Source organism: Vigna umbellata, chromosome 5 (genome assembly GCF_029865625.1).
Source record: "Vigna umbellata cultivar VRB3 chromosome 5, Vumbellata_1.0, whole genome shotgun sequence".
NCBI classification, from domain to species: Eukaryota; Viridiplantae; Streptophyta; class Magnoliopsida; order Fabales; family Fabaceae; genus Vigna; species Vigna umbellata.
Genome location: NC_142169.1, coordinates 60,230,722 through 60,250,933, shown reverse-complemented (window position 1 = coordinate 60,250,933; position 20,212 = coordinate 60,230,722). Strand labels below are relative to the sequence as shown.

The following is a 20,212-nucleotide window of genomic DNA, read 5'->3' as shown; positions in this document are numbered from 1 at the left end:
ATGGATAACATGGATTCATCATCTTCCTGTCCACCGTTTACTATGCATAAATGCAAACCTGAGCTAGTGGCTCCTTCAATACCGACTCCCGACGAAACTAAACTATTATCTGAAATAGATGATCAAAACTACCTTCGTTTGCATTATTCAATAATACAAATCTATCAAAATGAATCATCTATGGCGAATAAAGACCCGGTAAGAGTGATTCGGCAGGCACTGGCACAAGCACTGGTTTTCTATTACCCATTTGCAGGTAGGCTTAGGGAGGGTCGTGGCCACAAATTAATGGTGGATTGCACCGGAGAGGGTGTCATGTTTGTTGAGGCTGACGCTGACGTAACACTCGATCAGTTTGGTGACAATCTTCAACCTCCATTCATACACTCTAAGGCATTTATGTGTGATGTTGCAGAATCCGAAGATATTAAAAATTTGCCACTTCTACTCATCCAGGTCCTACTTTATGCATGGAAATCTCTAACCATCACCCATCAATCTCTACCGTGTGCATGCAATTCTCTAACATGAAATTATGAATAACTTACAGGTGACAAGACTCAAGTGTGGTGGTTTCGTGGTGTCGACAGGGTGGAACCACGTGATGGCAGACGGAGCTGGTTTGTCACAGTTCATGCAAGCATGGGCTGAAATGGCTCGAGGTATAAAGACTCCTTCCATTTCACCTCTCTGGAGAAGGGAGCTTCTAATGGCAAGAGATCCACCTCGCATTACATGCAACCATCGTGAATACGACCAAATCCAAGACGACAACCTCAATTCTCTCGACCTGGTTCATCGATCATTCTTCCTTCGGACCTGCTCAGATGGCTGCCCTTCGTGGTTTGCTTCCCCGTCAGCTTCGACAGTGCACCGCATTCGATCTCATCACGGCATGCTTCTGGCGTTGTCGCACAAGAGCGCTGCAAATAGACGCAGACGAGGATGTTCGCATGATGTGCATCGTGAACGCGCGTAACAGGTTCCGTCCTTCGTTGCCTGTTGGTTACTACGGCAACGCTTTTGCATACCCCGCCGCAATGACCACCGCGGGAAAGCTCTGCGCAAATCCGTACGCGTATGCGGTGGAGTTGATTCACAAGGTGAAGGGTGAGGTGACAGAGGAGTATATGCATTCGGTGGCGGATCTAATGGTGCTTAAGGGACGGTGCATGCCGACAACGGTAAGGTCTTGTTTGGTGTCAGACCTGACTCGTGCTAGGTTTAGGGACGTTGATTTTGGATGGGGCAAGGCTTTGTCTGGTGCACCAGCCAAAGGTAGCACTGGACCCTTTTACGGAGGAACACACATTGTGTCGTATAAGAATTCGAAAGGAGTAGATGGGTTGGTGTTACCAGTTTGGATGCCCGCAGAAGCCATGTCCATGTTCGTGAAAGACATGGAAGATATGATTAGTGGCAACCAAAACCAGCAGAACCACCCTACAAAAGCTGCTTCTTTTATCAGGTCTACCATGTAGCTATACTATGAAACTCTCTGTATTTTCTCTCTTTAAGCTATGTTTGGATTCATGGTTGGTGGTACAAAGGAGAAGAAGAGAATCAAAGGGAAAAATATTCCATTGGATTGTGAGAGTAAAGAAGAAACGCAATGGAAAAAATGTTGATCCATTATATCACGGATAATGCGTTAACAACTTTTTTTTTTTTAAACATTTTTCTTATAACAACTTTTTTTTTAACGATTTTTTTACAATTCCTATACATGAAACGAGTTATTATAATGTGAAAAAAAACATTTTTCTTATATTACCTACTTATAATCCCCTCTCAGTTCCAGTGTATTGATGGAATATTCTAAATTACTGAGTGAGAAATAACACTTTTAATAAGTTAAGTTATTATCTGGTTTGTGATAAAATCCAAAACTTGAAGATCGAACAATATCAATTTTTAATTAATTTTTCCTCAACGTATTTGAATTTTAAAATTGAAAAACAAAATATGCAATTGATAAACACATCTAAATATGTTATATAAGAAAGGAATTTGTACCCATAATATTAAAATCTGTATGAAATATTAAATGAATATGTATTGTTAGTGTTTTTTTAATCATTAAAGAACATTTTGGTAACTTTTTATTGATGATTACGTAATTATTTTGAATTTGATTTTATATGTTTATATTATTTATGTAAATTTATAAAATGAAATTGATTTTAAAAATAACATTATTATAAAGGTAAGGATGGCCAATAAACTGAACATTGTTTGTACTTTTGACAAAAATTTCTGTATTAATTATATACAAGTATCAGATAGTACAGATGATCTCAATTTTTTTAATTGGATATGGAAACATAATATAAATTGAAAATATAAAGCGAACAAAAATAAGGAGTAACCTTCCACCCTTATAAAACTTTTATATAATATAAATTGAATTCGATTTTATATATTTATATTATTTATGTAAATTTATAAAACTGAAATTGATTTTTAAAATATTATTATTATAGGTAAGGACGAGAAATAAACTCTTTTTGTAAAAATTGTTTGAACATGTTCTTGTTTGATGAAAATTTATGTATTCACTGGATGTAAGTATGGATAATATTTGATTTTTTTAATTGATTTGAAAATAGAATATCAATATAAAGTGAAAAAAAGAAGGACTAACCTCTCTAATCATTATCTTTGTCACAAAAATCTTTTTAAGTATTTTTCAGTTTGAAATTTTTATCCTCATAAAACTCTGATGCTATACTATATATATAGTAAAAGAAAGCAGATTTGATGATCCAAAACACATAACACTTGAAATTTATAGAATTCTATTAATAATAGAGTAATTACTATAATAAATTGGTACCAATTTTGTAGGATTATAATATTAAGATTCATGCAATAATTCTAAAAATTAATTGACTAAATGGATTATATTTATTAAAATAATTGATTTAACATCAATATTTTATGTTATCTCCATGAGAAATTGTGAACATTCTTCTACTTGGTTAGTTTATTCCATTTTCAATCAATAGAAAAAACTAAATACAATCATCATGATATCTTAAAAAAATATTATCTCTCATATACCACAATATATCAAGTCTATAATCAAATACTCTTTAACTATATTAACCATGTTTATTATGGGTTAAACGAAATTTCTCAAAAACAAACTATATGTGCACAAAAAATTAAGAAAAAAATATAAATTATAAAATTAAAATAATTTTATATTTTTTGAATTGTACTTTTTATAATTTTATAAAAGTAATTTCGTAATTTTGTGATATTCTAATTTTATAATTTTAATTTTTTATAATTTTATTTATTTTCTAATTTTTCTAATTTCACAATTTTATATTTTGTTAGTTTTGTAACTATATTTTATATTTTATAATTTTATAATTTATCTTTATATATATATATATATTACTTTTTCAATTTTATATTTTTAATTTTATTTTTTAATTTTTATATTTGGTAATTTTATAATTTTAATTAGATATAACAAATATTTGAAAGAGATCTCCGTCATTTTGGTGTGGTGGTGTAGAAAATAAAATATGGCCACATTTAAATAGGTGAGAAGACAAAAGTATCTCATCACATAATTAACAAAAATAACGTTATAGAAACTCAATTCAAAAACTTTAAAATTTAAAAAAAGTGAATATATCACAGAGATTTTATAAAGATCCAATTAAAACTTTCCAAATCTATTAGAAGATCGAATGCATTACATTCTAGAATTGTCAAAATAGGTCACAACCCGCGGGTCAACCTGACCCACCACTGGTTTGAGTAGGGTTGGGTTTGAAATAATTGTATTTTTTTATGCAGAGATTTCAACCCGACTCATTTAAACATGGCTGATGCGGTTGAATCCATAGTGGGCCGGGTTACTTATTTTATTTTATTTTATTTTATTAAAAAATATTTATTATTTTATTTTTGTTTGAAAAAATTATTTAAGTTCTTTATTTTCAAAATTAATTAAACACCCGTTGGAGTGAAATTTGTTTAGATTTGATTTATAGAAAGTTTGTAATTTTTTTTATTTAAAAAAATTGTAATTAAGTGAGCCATTGAGCCAACCCGTTTACCCACCAACCCATGATGCGGGTTTAAATTTTTCTGGCTCGCTAGTAAATGAGCCAGGTTGGGTTGGCTCACTAAGTGACCAACCCGTGGTGGGTCGGGCCGGATGACCCGTTTTGACAGTTCTATTATATTCAATGTTAGTTAAAGTTGTTTATTGTTTTTCACCATAAGTAAAAATGTTATTAAAGTTATTTAAATGTTTTTAATTATAAATTTTCTCCTCGAATTAGCAGAGAAAATTTGATAAGAATTCTTTTTTATTGTCAATTCGCATTTTTTATTGATACTAATTGATATCTATATTAATTGTTTTATAATTAACATTGTTGACATTATTATCTTGTTTTATATAAATTATTTTCTTATTAATGTTTGTGAGAGTTTTCTTAATCAATATATTACTATTTTTAGGTAGATGTAGATTGTATTTTTTTAATTGAAATTGTCTGAATTATATTTTGTTGATGTCTACATAGTTAAAATAATAATTTTTTATTTAGTACTTTTGTATTTGATCGTAATTGATATAATTTATTTAAATAAAATATTAGAATTAAATTAATTATCTCAAACAAAGCATTCATCCCATTAACAATTTAAAATAAAAATAGTTCAAATTCAATACGTTTAAAATTTGAAAAAGATTACAATAATTTTTATTCAAACACGAACCAAATTCAATATAAACATAATATAACTTAATAGAAGTTGCTACAAAAATATTTGAATCAAAATCTTCAGTGAATTTATAAAAATCAAGATTTAGGGTTTAAGACGAATGAAAATATTATTTTAATGCAATACTTAATGTAAGAGAATGAAAATTTAAATCAAAATGAACAACAATAAAAATAGATGGAAGAGTTTGTTTTTACACGTTTGATTCGATTAGTTGCATTTTGGTAGAAGGTTTCATGCAAATAAAAAAGAAAAGTGAGATTAAAGTTATTTTTTAAAATTTTAAAAAGTTAATAATATTAGACCTTTTTCTTCTGGCATCCCAAATATATAATAACCACAATCATATAATTTAGGCGTACACATTCCAATAGAAAGAACCCGTCAGAGTAGAATAGTAGTTCAGTAGGTGATATTACAGTTATCCACAAAAGGACATAACTTATAACTTAAACAGTTTAGAGTACTTCAAAATAACACCAACTTAAATTTAGAAGTCCTAAAAATACTATACTGCATCATCAGCATCCTTCAACCCTTGCTCCAAGGGAACCTCCTCAACAACATCTGCTCTCATCCAAGTGGATGATCATCGCAAAGGAAAACATACACAAGCAGCACACAACAAAGAAAGCAAGGGTGAGCTAGATAATCAAGCAGTAATCATATAGTTCAATCAATAAATATCATCGTGCTTAGCTACATATAAAGAACAATCAAGGCATACCACTTTAAACCATGACTCAAACACTCACACGACTCGTCCGGATTGGTATAACTGTCGAACTATTGGTCGTCTTTGCACTTGCGTAGTTCAGCTGGCACTCCCCAACACTATGCAAGGCAAATCCCCCATCTGTCTATGTCTAAACTCTAAGACTATAGACGAGAACCTCCCTCTACTCTCACCACTTACACTGCTCTCCTCTATTTGAGCATGAATAGTGCTTCGAGTGTAGGGATAAACATACCAGTTTAAAGCTCCATACAGTTATACACAACAACAACACCCCACACATCACTTTCAATCATCTCACCCTGAGATGTCCACTTCATACTCAATTACATCATTGTAGTTCACATTCATATGCTTTACAACCACTCAACAACACCATACATACATCCTGGCAGTCAAACAACATCAATCAATCCAAACAGAAGAAGAAAAATGAGTGAGATGCCCTCCACCCTCCATGCACCAGTTTACATTCATATATATATATATATATATATATATATATATATATATATATCATGGTTCTTATTTGGTAAACTACTTGTCTAATTTTCATCATAGCAGAGATCTTACTTTCCCCAAATTGGTCACCAGAGAGGGTTCAGATGTCTGAACGCATAAGACTCACCTTCGGCGCTAGCACATATGACTAGTCACAACGTACTGGACCAGGCTAGGGCTGCTCTATGATCAGGATGTGCCAACTAAGGTTTTTAAGTCCCCTCTATCCTACCAACAAAGAAAGGATTTTAACAGGTTATGATTTAATTATCTAAGTTATTAAAACTGTCCTACAGTGTTCTAGACATCAAATACCCAATTATATATATCACCCTTCTCCTCACAGTAATCTTAAACAGTACCTGCCCATATACATGCTATCATAGAGCCCTTACTCCAAACCCTCCAACCACCTATTCAAAAATTGAACAAGAACTCATTCGGTCCGTTACGGAGTCCTTGAAGCGGTGAACGTTTGAGCACCACCTATTCAAAAATTGAACGGTTCAACATGATGGTATGTTAGAGAGAAGGCAGAACAATATTTAGAAGATGAGTTTTTAGAGAGAAAAGGAAAAGTTGGTAGAGTGGAAAACTGACTTAGGAGAAAGACCCCTCCTAAGGTCACGTGACTTTAATCTGATGAGCCTGACTGCCCCACATAAGGGCCAAAGGCCCCTTTATTAATTTTACAGGTCCTTACACTTCTAATATATGTTAATTTTCCATTTAATATTAATTCTAAGCTAGTTCAATATTATTTAATTATTGTATTTTGGATTTACGTTAAACAAGAAATTAATGTAGGTTAAAAGATGATCCTAATATGTCAATTTCAATGAAATATTTATAAAAATTTCAGCATGAAATTTGTGACGTCAAAAAATTCTTTTTTGTATTAGTGTTGATAAATTTAAAATAGCGAGCTTTTGTTTTAAATTCCTATAATTTATTCGATAAAAATAATGTACCTTCTACCATTACACATACTGAAAAACAAGTATTTTATGCCTTTTAAACTTTTTTAATAAAACAACAAAAATATTATGCTCTTTCATATTTTTTTGTTATATTTCAAAATAAATTCCTCATAGTAAAAATGATTTGAGATTTTTATAATAACAAAAAGAAATTGGAATTTAAATTTTTACTGATATATATTTTATATTATTCTTCTATTAAACATTCAAAATACACTTATAAATACTTATTTTATTTTTTAAAATTATATTAATTTTTTAATACAATAACATTGATGTATATTAAACACACAAAAAATAACAAAAAAATAATGTGGACTCGAACAATTATTATTAAACTCTGTTATAATACGCACAATAACAATTAGAATCACATAGGTTACTGTAAATGGTTTTAATGTCTTGGTTGTTGATGCAAATAGACACGTCAGTTCCCATTGAATGTGGTTCAGGATGTCGGATTAACAACTGAAATACAAGTGGAATATGTTCAATCCTCTCATTTCTTGGTTGCGAGGTGTTGAATACAGTGAAAAATTATATTTGGATTAATCTCCTTTGTGTAAAATACATACATAGGATTCTTTATTTATAATAGAAGAAATATGAGCTAAGCTCAAAATACAAATAAGAAATAATAACAAACTAACTAAAAGATAAAAGATATAATATATCTAACACTCTCCCTCAAGTTGGAGCATACAAATTGTATGAACTAAGTTTGGAATAGATAAACTCACTGTTGAACTAGATGATTTGTCTTTCAAGAGTGTGAGACAAACATAGATGGACTAACAGCAGCTTGTAAAACTTCAACTTCAAAAGTGGATGAAGGAGAGCAGTGGTGGGCAATGACAAACTGCAAGGACTGATTCTCAATCAATGATGGATGAGTGACGGGATCAACAGTAGTAGCTAAAAGCTAAGAGTTACAAAACTGCAGGGACTACACTAAATCCTCATCAATGATGGATGTGTGACGGGATCAACAGTAGTAGCTGAAATCTACAAAACTGCAGGGACTACACCCATATATATGTGACTTGCAGTGTCTTGGAAACGTACTCCCCCTTAGTGTGAAGGGCGGAAATGTGGAATATCACAGTTGCTGGACCACTAAAACAAAACAAAATATTAAGCTACAATGCTGAAACAAAGGCATCAAAGATCCAAAGATATGTTGGAGGTCCAAAATTCTTTGCTGGACAACTCCGAAGTGGTGATACTTAGCAGTGTATCACAAGAAGATCGGACTAAACTCTAGCCCAAGAAGAACTGACGCAGTTGCGTCTGTTTGAGGCGGTAGCGACTGCAGCGGCAGTTGACAACTATAAAACTATAGGGACTAAATTGCCATCACTGACTGATGGGACTGACTGATGGGACTGATGGGGCCTATAGTGGCGGGAAGCGACAAAACTACAGGGACTACCATCACTAACTGACGAGGTGATGGGGGCCTACAATGGTTGGTGGAAGCATTCAGCGGCAAACGACCGGACAACGGCAAACGGCCGGACAGCGGCAAACGACGCGACAGCGGCAAACGGCGCGACAGCGGCAAACAGCGCGACAGCGGCAAACAGCGCGACAGCGGCAAACAGCGCGACAGCGGCAAACAGCGCGACAGCAGCAAACGGCGCGACAGCGGCAAACGACGCCTGGACAGCGGAAACCCTAAGTATGAGCCCAAGCCAACAAAACGGAGTAACAGGAACCAAAACACACCCAAGAAGCTCTAGCGAGACGATCTGCAGTGACGTGATGAAACTCCGACACCGGGAAGGCGGCGCGTGCAGAACAAGCGACCGAGACTGGCCGAGAAGAAGCGGCGCGTGGTGAGGAGTCTGGTCATCACTCCGGCGGGGTTGACCGTCGCTCGAGGAGACGCTTCAGATCCGCTGGTCACCGGTAGAAACTGTGACGGCGGCCGGCGGTGGCCGGTGATGGCGAAGTGGCCTGAAAGAAGCGCTGCGTGGCGGCGCGTGACTGAGAAGCGGCTCTCGAAACCAACGTGGTTGGCCGTCGCTCGAAGAGACGTTCGAGATCCGCAGGTCACCCGTCGAAACTGTGACGGTGGCCGGTGGTGGCGGCGGCGACGGCGACGGTGGCCAGAGTTAGCAGCGACGGCAGCGAAAAGTGGCGGCGACATCAGTGTCACACTGGGTCTGGACTGGTGCTGACTGTGGCAGAGATGTAAGAAGGAAAAAATGGACTGCCCACTGAGATTTTAGGGGCTGCCGGCGGCCATGGCGGCCGGCCGCCGGCAGACAGCAGAAACCCTCGAAGAAAATCAGAGAACCTGCTCTGATACCATATTGAATATAGTGAAAAACTATATTTAGATTAATCTCCCTTGTGTAAAATATACACATAGGGTTCTCTATTTATAATAGAAGAAATATGGGCTAAGCCCAAAATACAAATGAGAAATAATAACAAACTAACTAAAAGATAAAAGATATAATATATCTAACAAGAGGAATGTGATTCTTTGAATAAATGTGAAGATGAGTAAATATCAAGATGATTTGATTTATTTATTAATAATTTTATTCATTATTTTAGAGTTAAATTTTAATTATTTCTTGCTCTGATAAAAAATACAGTTATTGTTTATTAGGTGTCATTCTTAATTTATCGGGTTATTCATATTTAAATAAATTTTTTGAAATATTTTGAACATTTTTCATATCTTTTATTTTATCTTCAGGGAAAAATTGTGACATCCTTTTTTCATTTTACACATTTTGAGCTCTTATCGATTTTTTATTTACACGTCAACTTCATGCAAATATATTAGCTTATGTTTGAGAATATTGTAATATATAGGTGATAGATAAGTATGTTTACCATCTTTTTTTAGTGTCAAGTTTTTTCAGATTTTTATTTCAATCAAATCCAATCGAACATTTATTCTATCTTTTGACTTTCTTTGAATGTTAAATAGTGTATCAATCAAATTATTACATACATTCTTCTTTACATACATTACATCTATAAAATACATAACTTTTAACTTTGACCAATATGAGAAAACAAAAAATATTGATTTTTTCTTTAGATGACTTCTTTGGATGTTTTCCCAAATATGTTATGTACTTTTTCATGAATTTGAAAGGCAATTAGTGGAATTGGTACATCATCATTCTCTTAATGTCCATTGAATGTTTTTTTAACGTTTGATATGTGTGATTAGATTGTAAAAATCTATGATGACGCATATATACTATTTTTCTTCCATGTTTCAATTGATAAGTAACAATATTTTTTTTCACATATAAGACATGCTTTGTGACATTGACATTGTATCTAGATAAATTAGCGTAAGTTGAAAAGTTATTAATGGTGCAAAGTAATATTTCATGCATCTTGAATGTTTCATAAGCAAAAACATACAATATTTCAACCTAATCAGAACTTAATATTTTTTTTAGGTTAAAACTCTCTATTGGTTTTGTCGTTATTTGTAAAACTTTTTCAAAAAAAAATTAGACATTTCAATAGTAAGAAAGTTAAGAATTTGAGTTGAAAGGCCAAAAACCTATAAGCAATGACAGGTTAGGAATCAAAGCTCAAGGTTCAAGCAACTTCCATTAAGCACAGGATAAAGGAAATGGTGAAAAAGGAATATCATAAGGATTTTACAATTGATGAGGATGGCAAGTGGGCTTTGCAAGATGGAAATGGCGTATTTCTTTTTGCTCTTTCTTGGCGGTTTCCTGCTTGAGGAATGACTAGATTATAACCCATCCATCGGCATGAAAAAATGTTTTAGGTGTAAGAGCACAATTTTTGAGTGTATTTATTCTTGAATAAAAATGTATCATAATCATATTCTATTTCAATCTGAATATTATCAACTATGTTCTTTATGAACAAGCCTAGAAGACACCATCATCTCTTAAATCACCATCATCTCTTAAATCTGGTGAAGGATATGTAATATGTTAATTAATACAATAGTCTCATAGTCTCAGTTATATGCTTAATGTTGGTATAAAATATGTTTCGGATGTGAAGGGCTGTGTCGTCTAATGTCTCCACGTCCTCTTTAGCTCGTACTTCGTGTGTCCGGTCCTCCGTACTCACTCCTCAATTTCCTCCTCAGTCTGCGGGAAAGATTTTCCGATGCCAAAGTCAGTTGAGAGCAATGGCGTTTTTCTATCGAACAATAATAAATATGCAGTAAATGCAACCTATCTACCACTCACCCTGAATCTGTATTTATAGTTTTCGTTATGGGCTTGAGATTAGTGAAAAATTAATCACGACCTAAATTCAGCCCAATAGCTTTTAACCTCAGCTTACCTTAAACATGCTTAATTAGCAGTATGGCCGGTCGGTCTTCCGGAGTTTGGTTTTTGAACCAGCCGATCCCTGTAGGCGGCATGGTTACCAGGCGGTATGACCGGCCGACCTCATCATGTTTATCCAGATGATGTGGGGCCAGGTTGCGTGATCGCGGACGCGCGGACGTCCGATTTGGTGCGCCGAAGAGTAGCGTGTTTGGTCTACTGTGGACGTCCGGCCTATATAGCGTCCGGCCCCTACTGGTACACAAGATATTCTGTTTATTGAAACTTGAAATTATTATAGAAAATACGGTGACAAACGCTTAACTCATTTCTCTATATTAGAAAAATTCACAAAGAACATAACCTAACCGTTACCCTTTTTTCTTTATTTCTTCTTTACTCCTTTCACAATGTTTCAAAATCCTGAACTCTATTCCAGTTGAAACCCAAATCTATTATCAAAATCCCTAACTCTGTTCCTATTGAAATCTTTCTTCCCTCTTCTAAGCTTTTAATAAGTTACTATCTGATTGTTGATAAAATCCAAAATTTGAAGATGGAATAATATCATTTTTTAATTATTTTTTCCTCAATTTATTTAAATTTTAAAATTGAAAAACAAAATATGAAATTGCTAAACACATCTAAATATGTTATATAAGAAAGGAATTTGTACCCATAATATTAAAATCTGTATGAAATATTAAATGAATATGTATTATTAATGATTTTTTTAATCATTAATGAACATTTTTGTAACTTTTATCAATGATTACAGTGATTATTTTGAATTCGATTTTATATGTTATATTATTTATGTAAATTTATAAAATGAAATTTATTTTAAAAATAATATTATTGTAAAGGTAAGGATGACAAATAAACTGTCCTGTGAAAATTTTTTGGACATGTTTTTGTTTTGAGAAAAATTTCTGTATTAATTGAATACAAGTATCGATATAGCATAGATGATACTCGATTTTTTTAATTGGACATGAAAATATAATATAAATTGAAAATATAAAGCGAACAAAAATAAGGAGTAACCTTCCACCATTATAAAACTTTTATCTTCATAAAACTCTGATGCTATATTATACTGTAAAAGAAAGCAGATTCGATGACCCAAAAGTATCAAAATTCATACCATAATTCTAAAAATTAATTGACTAAATGGATTATATTTATTGAAATAATTGATTTAACGTTATCCTCTATGAGAAATTGCCAACACTATCTTAGTTCATTTATCCTATTTTCAATCAATATAAAAATCTAAATACAATAATAATGATAACAGATCCACCACAAGAATGAATATTATCTTCCATGTACCATAATATAAGTCTATAATCAAGTATTCTTTAACTATATTAACCACATATTTTTTATGAATTAAACTAGTGTTGTCAAAACGAATAATCCGGTTCAATCTAGTCAGCACACCACAAGTTAGTTAATTAGTGGACCGGGTTGAAAATTAACCCTATGAATTATTTTCAAACGGGCGTTGCTCCCTTCACCTCCCCGTTTTCTCCCTCCACCTCCCCTTTCCTCTTTTATCCCTCACCTATTTTTCTATTCCTGATTTATTCTTCACTAAAAGTTTATTTTTAGGGTTAAAATTTTATAATTTTTGTCAATTCCCCACACATAACCTATTCATTCTTTATTACGTTCATACTCTCGTTCTTATTCGTCTTGGGAATTGTTGCAAGCGTACATAACAAATTTGAATCTAATTAACTTGGAAAACTCTTAAACGGACGTGAGCATCCGTCAACGGATGTCAACATCCGTTTAGGATCGAAAGATATTAAGTCTAGAATTTTTATGCATATGGGTCTTAAGGCATCATTTATGTATATAAGATTGAAAAGCAAATAAGGTCGTTGTGGTTTTATGAATTAGGAGGGAATGTGAAACAGTTATGGGGAAATAAGCACGGTTAAAAGAAAACGAATGAAGAAAAGGGTGGAGGTTTACAGTTCCGTAAAAGTAGTGTTAGAAGAAGAAGATATGGTTTTGGTGTTTAAATAATAGTGGCAGCAGGAAGTTGGGGTTCAAGTGATTAAGATGAGTTATTTTATTGTGAAAATGAGCATGATTTTATAGTCATACAGAGAAGTTAGTAATTAAGTATAGAAGAAGAGGGTTACTGGTTAGGAGAGTTTGTAGTAGAAATAAATAATTGAATAGTATGGCTAATTTAAGGTAAAAAGTAAGTTGAAGAAATAGTATGGTGGGAAGAAGAGAGAAAAAAGTGTGACGGAGGTGAGAAGAAGAGGCGGATGTCAAAAGAAAGCTTTGGGGGTGTGATGTGAGCATAGTAGAAGTGAATATGTAGGGTTTGGTAAATAACATTAAAAGTAAAAAAGTAAAAAGGTAAAACAAAAGGTTCTTTTTGTAATTGAAAAAAATTTGGAGAAAGTTGGGGAGGTGGAGGGAGCAACGCCCTTTTCAAACCTAATCTCATGGTGGATCGTATTGGCTCGCAAATTCTAACCTATTTTGACAACACTAAATTAAACAAAAATTCTCAAAAACAAACAATATATGCACAACAAAATAAGAAAAAAAATATAAAATTATAAAGTTACAATAATTTTATATTCTTTTCTGAAATTTTGAGTTTTACTTTTTTTTATGATTTTATAGAAGTAATTTTGTGATATTCTAATTTTATAATTATGTAACTTTATAATTTTATTTATTTTTTAATTTTCTAATTTTTCTAATTTCATAATTTTATATTTTGTTATTGTAACTTTATATTCTATAATTTATAATTTTATAATTTATCTTTTATATATATATATATATATATATATATATATATTAATTTTTCAATTTTATATTTTATAATTTTTAAAATTTTTATATTTGGTAATTTTATAATTTTAATTAGATATTACAAATATTTGAAAGAGATCTCCATTTTCGTGTGGTAGTTTAGAAAATAAAATATGGCCACATTTAAATAGGTCAGAAGACAAAATAAGTATTACATCACATAATTAACAAAAATAACATAATGGGAACCCAATTCACAAATTTTAAAATTTTTAAAAAGTCAATATATCACAAAATTTTTATAAAGACCCAATTAAAACTTTCCAAATCTATTAGGAACTAAAAACTTAATTAAGCTATTATCTTTTTAAAGTTAATATTTACATATATTATATTCAATGTTAGTTAAAATTGTTTATTTTTTTCACCAGAATAAGTAAAAAATGTTATTAAAGTTTTTAAATGTTTTTATAATTTTTCTCCTCGGATTAGTAGAGAAATTTTGATAAGAATTCTTTTGTCATTGTCAATTAGCATTTTTCATTAATACTAGTAATATTAATTTTCAACTTAACGTAATTAAGGTTTTTTTTAGTTGACATCTATATTAATTGTTTTATAATTAACATTATTGACATTATTTACTTTGTTTTATATAAATTATTTTCTTATTAATGTTTGTGAGAGTTTTCTTAATCAATATATTACTATTTTTATGTTGATTGTATTTTTTTAATTAAAATTGTCTGAATTATATTTTGTAGATGTCTACATAGTTAAAATAATAATTTTTTATTTGGTACTTTTGTATTTGATCGTAATTAATATAATTTATTTAAATAAAAATATTAGAATTAAATTAATTATCTCAAACAAAAATTCAACCCATTAACAATTTAAAATAAAAATAGTTTAAATTCAGTACGTTTAAAACTTGAAAAAGATTACAATAGTTTTTATCCATCACGAACCAAATTTCATAGTTTTTTTAGATATAGTTTGTGACATGATTAATTGAAATTTTATATAGAAATATAGAAATTAAAAAAAAATAGATAGAAAGAACAAAAACTTGGTTAAACATAAAACTAAATGTTTAATGATATGTAATAAAAAAAAGCTTTTTTTCCATATGTTATTTTAGATATTTTATATCTATTGAAGATACATAAATTAATATTTGTTGTTTCTTTAGTGTTTGTTGCATTTATGTGATATGTTAATTTAGTATATTGAAGAATATATATATATATATATATATATATGGGGTTTGCTAACGCACGTACGCCTGTTTTTCAGTTGGTACAATTTAGCAATGTGTACCAGATTTTAGTAGACAAAAATACCTTTATATATTATGGATTTCAAGTTTTAAGGTTAAGGATATTTTAATAATTTTCATTCTCAAAACTTAAAAAAAGAAAAAGAAACCCTCCAAACCCTTACTCACCTCTCTCATTCCTCTCAATCATTTCTCTTTCATCTCTCTCACTCCAACCTTTTCTCTGTCATCCCTACTGTAGATCCAATTGAAAAAAATCAGAAACACATGCCTTTAAAAAATTTTCCTGTGTAAAGAGTAGTCATTGACATATTCACCTTCAAGATTCAAGATCTCTTCAATTTCACCATCTTCACTAACTTCTCTAATTTCATCATCTGTATTTGTTGAATCATCATCTCTAAAAAAACACTCCAGGCCAATTACCAATTCTTTCGGATGTCATTATGCTTGTGAAAATTAGATAAAATTATATACGACAAAAATTATAAAATGAAAACTCATTATAAACTCATTAGCAAACCCACACACACACACACACACATATATATATATATATATATATATATATATATATATATATATATATATATATATATATATATATATATATATATATATGTATGGGGTTTGCTAACGCGCGTACGCCTGTTTTTTAGTTGGTACATTTTAGCAATGTGTACCGGGTTTTAGTAGACAAAAATATCCTTATATATCATGGATTCTAAGTTTTAAGGTTAAGGGTATTTTAATAATTTTCATTCTCAAAACTAAAAAAAAAAAAACCCCAAACCCTTACTCACCTCTCTCATTCCTCTCAACCCTTTCTCTTTCCTCTTCCTCACTCCAATCTTTTCTCTGTCATCCCTACTGTAGCCTCAATTGAAAAAATCAGAAACACTTGCTGTTAAACAATCTTACAAAAAAATGATTTTATAATGAGTTTTCATCTTATAATTTTTGTCTAATTTTATCCAATTTTCACAAGGATAAAGGAATTGGTAATTGACTTGGAAAAAATTCAGAAATACTCGCTGTTAAACAATTTCTTACAAAAAATGATTTTATAATGAGTTTTTATTTTATAACTTGTCTTATCTAATTTTATCTAATTTTCACAAGCATGATGACATCAAAGGAATTGGTAATTGGCCTGGAAAAAAATCAGAAACACTCAGTTGTTAAACAATTTCTTACAAAAAAAATGACTTTATAATGAGTTTTCATTTTATAATTTTTGTCGCATATAATTTTATCTAATTTTCACAAGCATAATGACATCAGAAAGAATTGGTAATTGGCCTGGAGGGTTTTTTTAGAGATGATGATTCAACAAATACAGATGATGAAATTAGAGAGGTTAGTGAAGATGGTGAAATTGAAGAGATCTTGAATGAACCTTTGCCTTGAAGGTGAATATGTCAATGACTCAACTCTTTACAAAGGAATATTTTTTAAAGGCATGTGTTTCTGATTTTTTTTCAATTGGGATTACAGTAGGGATGACAGAGAAAAGGTTGGAGTGAGAGAGATGAAAGAGAAAGGATTGAGAGAAATGAGAGAGGTGAGTAAGGGTTTGGGGGGTTTCTTTTTTTTTTTTAAGTTTTGAAAATGAAAATTATTAAAATACCCTTAACCTTAAAACTTGGAATCCATAATATATAAGGATATTTTTGTCTACTAAAATCTGGTACACATTGCTAAAATGTACCAACTGAAAAACAGGTGTACACGCGTTAGCAAACCCCTATATATATATATATATATATATATATATATATATGTGTGTGTGTGTGTGTGTTAATTTGTATTTTTTTCAAATACATTAATACATTATAAAAGTTTTCAGATTTTTTAAATGGTACAAGTATCTTAAATAAAGTTGTAAATTACAGAAAATAGGTAAAAATATTAAGAAAGCAAAAACCATAAGATAGATAATGGAATTTTTGAAATTCTAGACCTCCAATTTTCAACTATCATGTATTACTCCATTTCTAACAACTTTTAATTTTGGAGTGTGTCTATTGGATGTCGTAACAAAAGTTATAATATTATCTAAAGTTTTTAATCACCAAATTTTTACAACTTTGAGTGACCAATATTTTAATATGAAAACAATATAACTTAATAAAAGTTACTACAAAAGTAATTGAATCAAAATTATTTTTTAACTATTTTTAGTGAATTTATAAAAATCAAGATTTAGGGTTTAAGATGAATGAAAACACTATTTTAATATAAAATGTAATGGAGGAAAATGAAAACTTGAACACAAATGAACATTACAATAACAAGATAAATGAAATGGATGAAAGAGCTTGCTAACAACTGTTAATTTCCCATTTAATATTGATTTTAAGATAATGTTAATTTCCCATTCATTTAACATTGATTCTAAGATAGTCGAACATTATTTAACATTTGTTGTGCTTTGTATTAACATTAAACGAAAATTAATGTATGTTTAAAGATTGATCCTATGTCAATTTAAACCAAATATTTATAAAATTTCGATCTTGTTAAAATGAAATTTGTGACGTTACAAATTCTTTTTGTGCTAGTATAATGTACCTTTTACCATTACACATACTGAAAAAACAAGCACTTTATGCCTTTTAAATTTTTTAATAAAACAACAAAAATGTTATGCTACTTTCATATTTTTTTTTGTTATATTTCAAATTAAATTCCTCATAGTAAAATGATTTGAGATTTTTTTAATAACAAAAAGAAATTGGGATTTAAATTTTTACTGATATTTTATATTATTCTTCTATTAAACATTCAAAATACACTTATAAATACTTATTTTATTCTTTAAAATTATATTAATTTTTAAATATAATAACATTGATGTATATTAAACACAGAAAAATAACAAAAAAATAACGTGGACTCGAACAATTATTATTGAAGTGACCTCTGTTGTAATAGGCACAATAATTAGAATCAAGTGGTGTGAGGTTACTGTAAACGGTTTTAATGTCTTGGTTGTTGATGCAAATAGACACATCAGTTCCTATTGAATGTGGTCCAGGATGTCGGATTCACAACTGAAATACAAGTGGAATATGTTCAATCTTCTCATTTCTTGGTTGAGAGGGATGGGATTCTTTGAACAAATGTGAACATGAGTAAATATCAAGATAATTTGATTTATTTATTAATAATTTTATTCATTATTTAGTGTTAAGTTTTAATTCTTTGTTGCTCTGATAAAAAATACAGTTATTATTTTTAGGTTTAATTGCTTCCTTTGTCCCCAGTTTGGTTGAATTGTGTCAAATTCATCCTCATTTTTAAAAATGTTTCATTGTCGTCCTCACGTGGTGTAAAAGTTTCATTGTCGTCCTCACGTGGTGTAAAAGTGTCAATTGAATCCAAACATAGAAAAAATTTGTGTCAAAGTAGTCATTTTTCCTATATATCTGTGTCTTCCTTTCATACAATCAAGTACAGATATTCATTTTACCTTATCCAATTTAAGGCTTTTCATAGCTCCAGAGAAGTGACATATGAAAGGAAGACACAGAGATATAGGAAAAATGACTACTTTGACACAAATTTTTTCTATGTTTGGATTCAATTGACACTTTTACACCACGTGAGGACGACAATGAAACTTTTTTAAAAATGAGGATGAATTTGACACAATTCAACCAAACTGGGGACAAAGGAAGCAATTAAACCTTATTTTTAAGGTGTCATTCTTAATTTATCGTGTTGTTCATATTGAAATATTTTTTTGAAAGTTTTTATCTATTTTGAACATTTTTCATATCTTTTTATTTTATCTTTATGGAAAAATTGTGATATATTTTTTTCATTTTAACCATTTTAAGCTCTTTCTCCATGACCAAACTACTATTTACACGTCAACTTCATGTAAATTTATTATCTTCTTTTAATGTGAACATAATGTAATATGGAGGTGGTATGTTTACCAACCTTCTATTTTGGTGAGTAAGTTTCTTTGGGATTCTTATTTTAATTAAATCTAAACAACCTTCTACTGTATCTTTTTGACTTTTCTGAATGTTAAACAATGTATCAAAGTTATTATACACATTCTTTTCTTCTTTACATGCATTATTATATGTATACAGCACCTAACATTTAACTTTGATCAATATGGAAAATAAAAAAATATTATTTTTTTCTTGACTTTTTTGGATGTTTTCTTAAATACATTATATACTTCACATTTTCATAAATTTGAAAGCCAGTTAATGGAATTGGTGCATCATCATTTTCTTGATGTCCATTGAATGTTCATTTAACCTTTGATATAGGTGATTAGATTGTAAAAATATTTGATGGCGCATATATACTATCTTTCTTGCGTATTTCAATTGATGAATATTTTATTCACAAAAAACATATTTTATGACCCTTGCCACTATATCCAGATAAATTACCGTAAGTTGGAAAGTCATTAATGACGCAAAGTAACATTTCACAACAACTCCAAGTTTTCAAGTAGTAAACTAAGATAAACACCTATATCATTTACAGACCGCCTTGGACGAGATATCATCATAAACAACATGTATTTTCTCTTCATGCACAATTTATGGGATAAATTGTAAATGAATAATATAACGAGTTAACAACGGTGGTTGGTACTTAAATTATCAAATGAATTCATTCCATCAATAGTTAAACCGATATAAATATTTTTATATTCTTGATTGAATTGGAAAATTTTATTATCAATATTTTTCTATTACATTAAATTAGTTGGATAATAAAACAATATATCAATTGTTCAACTTTATGGCCTTGGTTATATAGAAACTAAAGTCAAATAGGTATATGATCTGAGTTCACTAACAACCATAGCCATATACCATTTTCAAGTAAA

General features: G+C 30.5%; 1 pseudogene; it reads left to right on the top strand.

The window, feature by feature from the left end:
* Positions 1 to 9: 9 nt before the first annotated feature.
* Positions 10 to 1,481, top strand: LOC124824783 (benzyl alcohol O-benzoyltransferase-like; annotated as a pseudogene).
* The last annotated feature ends 18,731 nt before the right edge of the window (positions 1,482 to 20,212 follow it).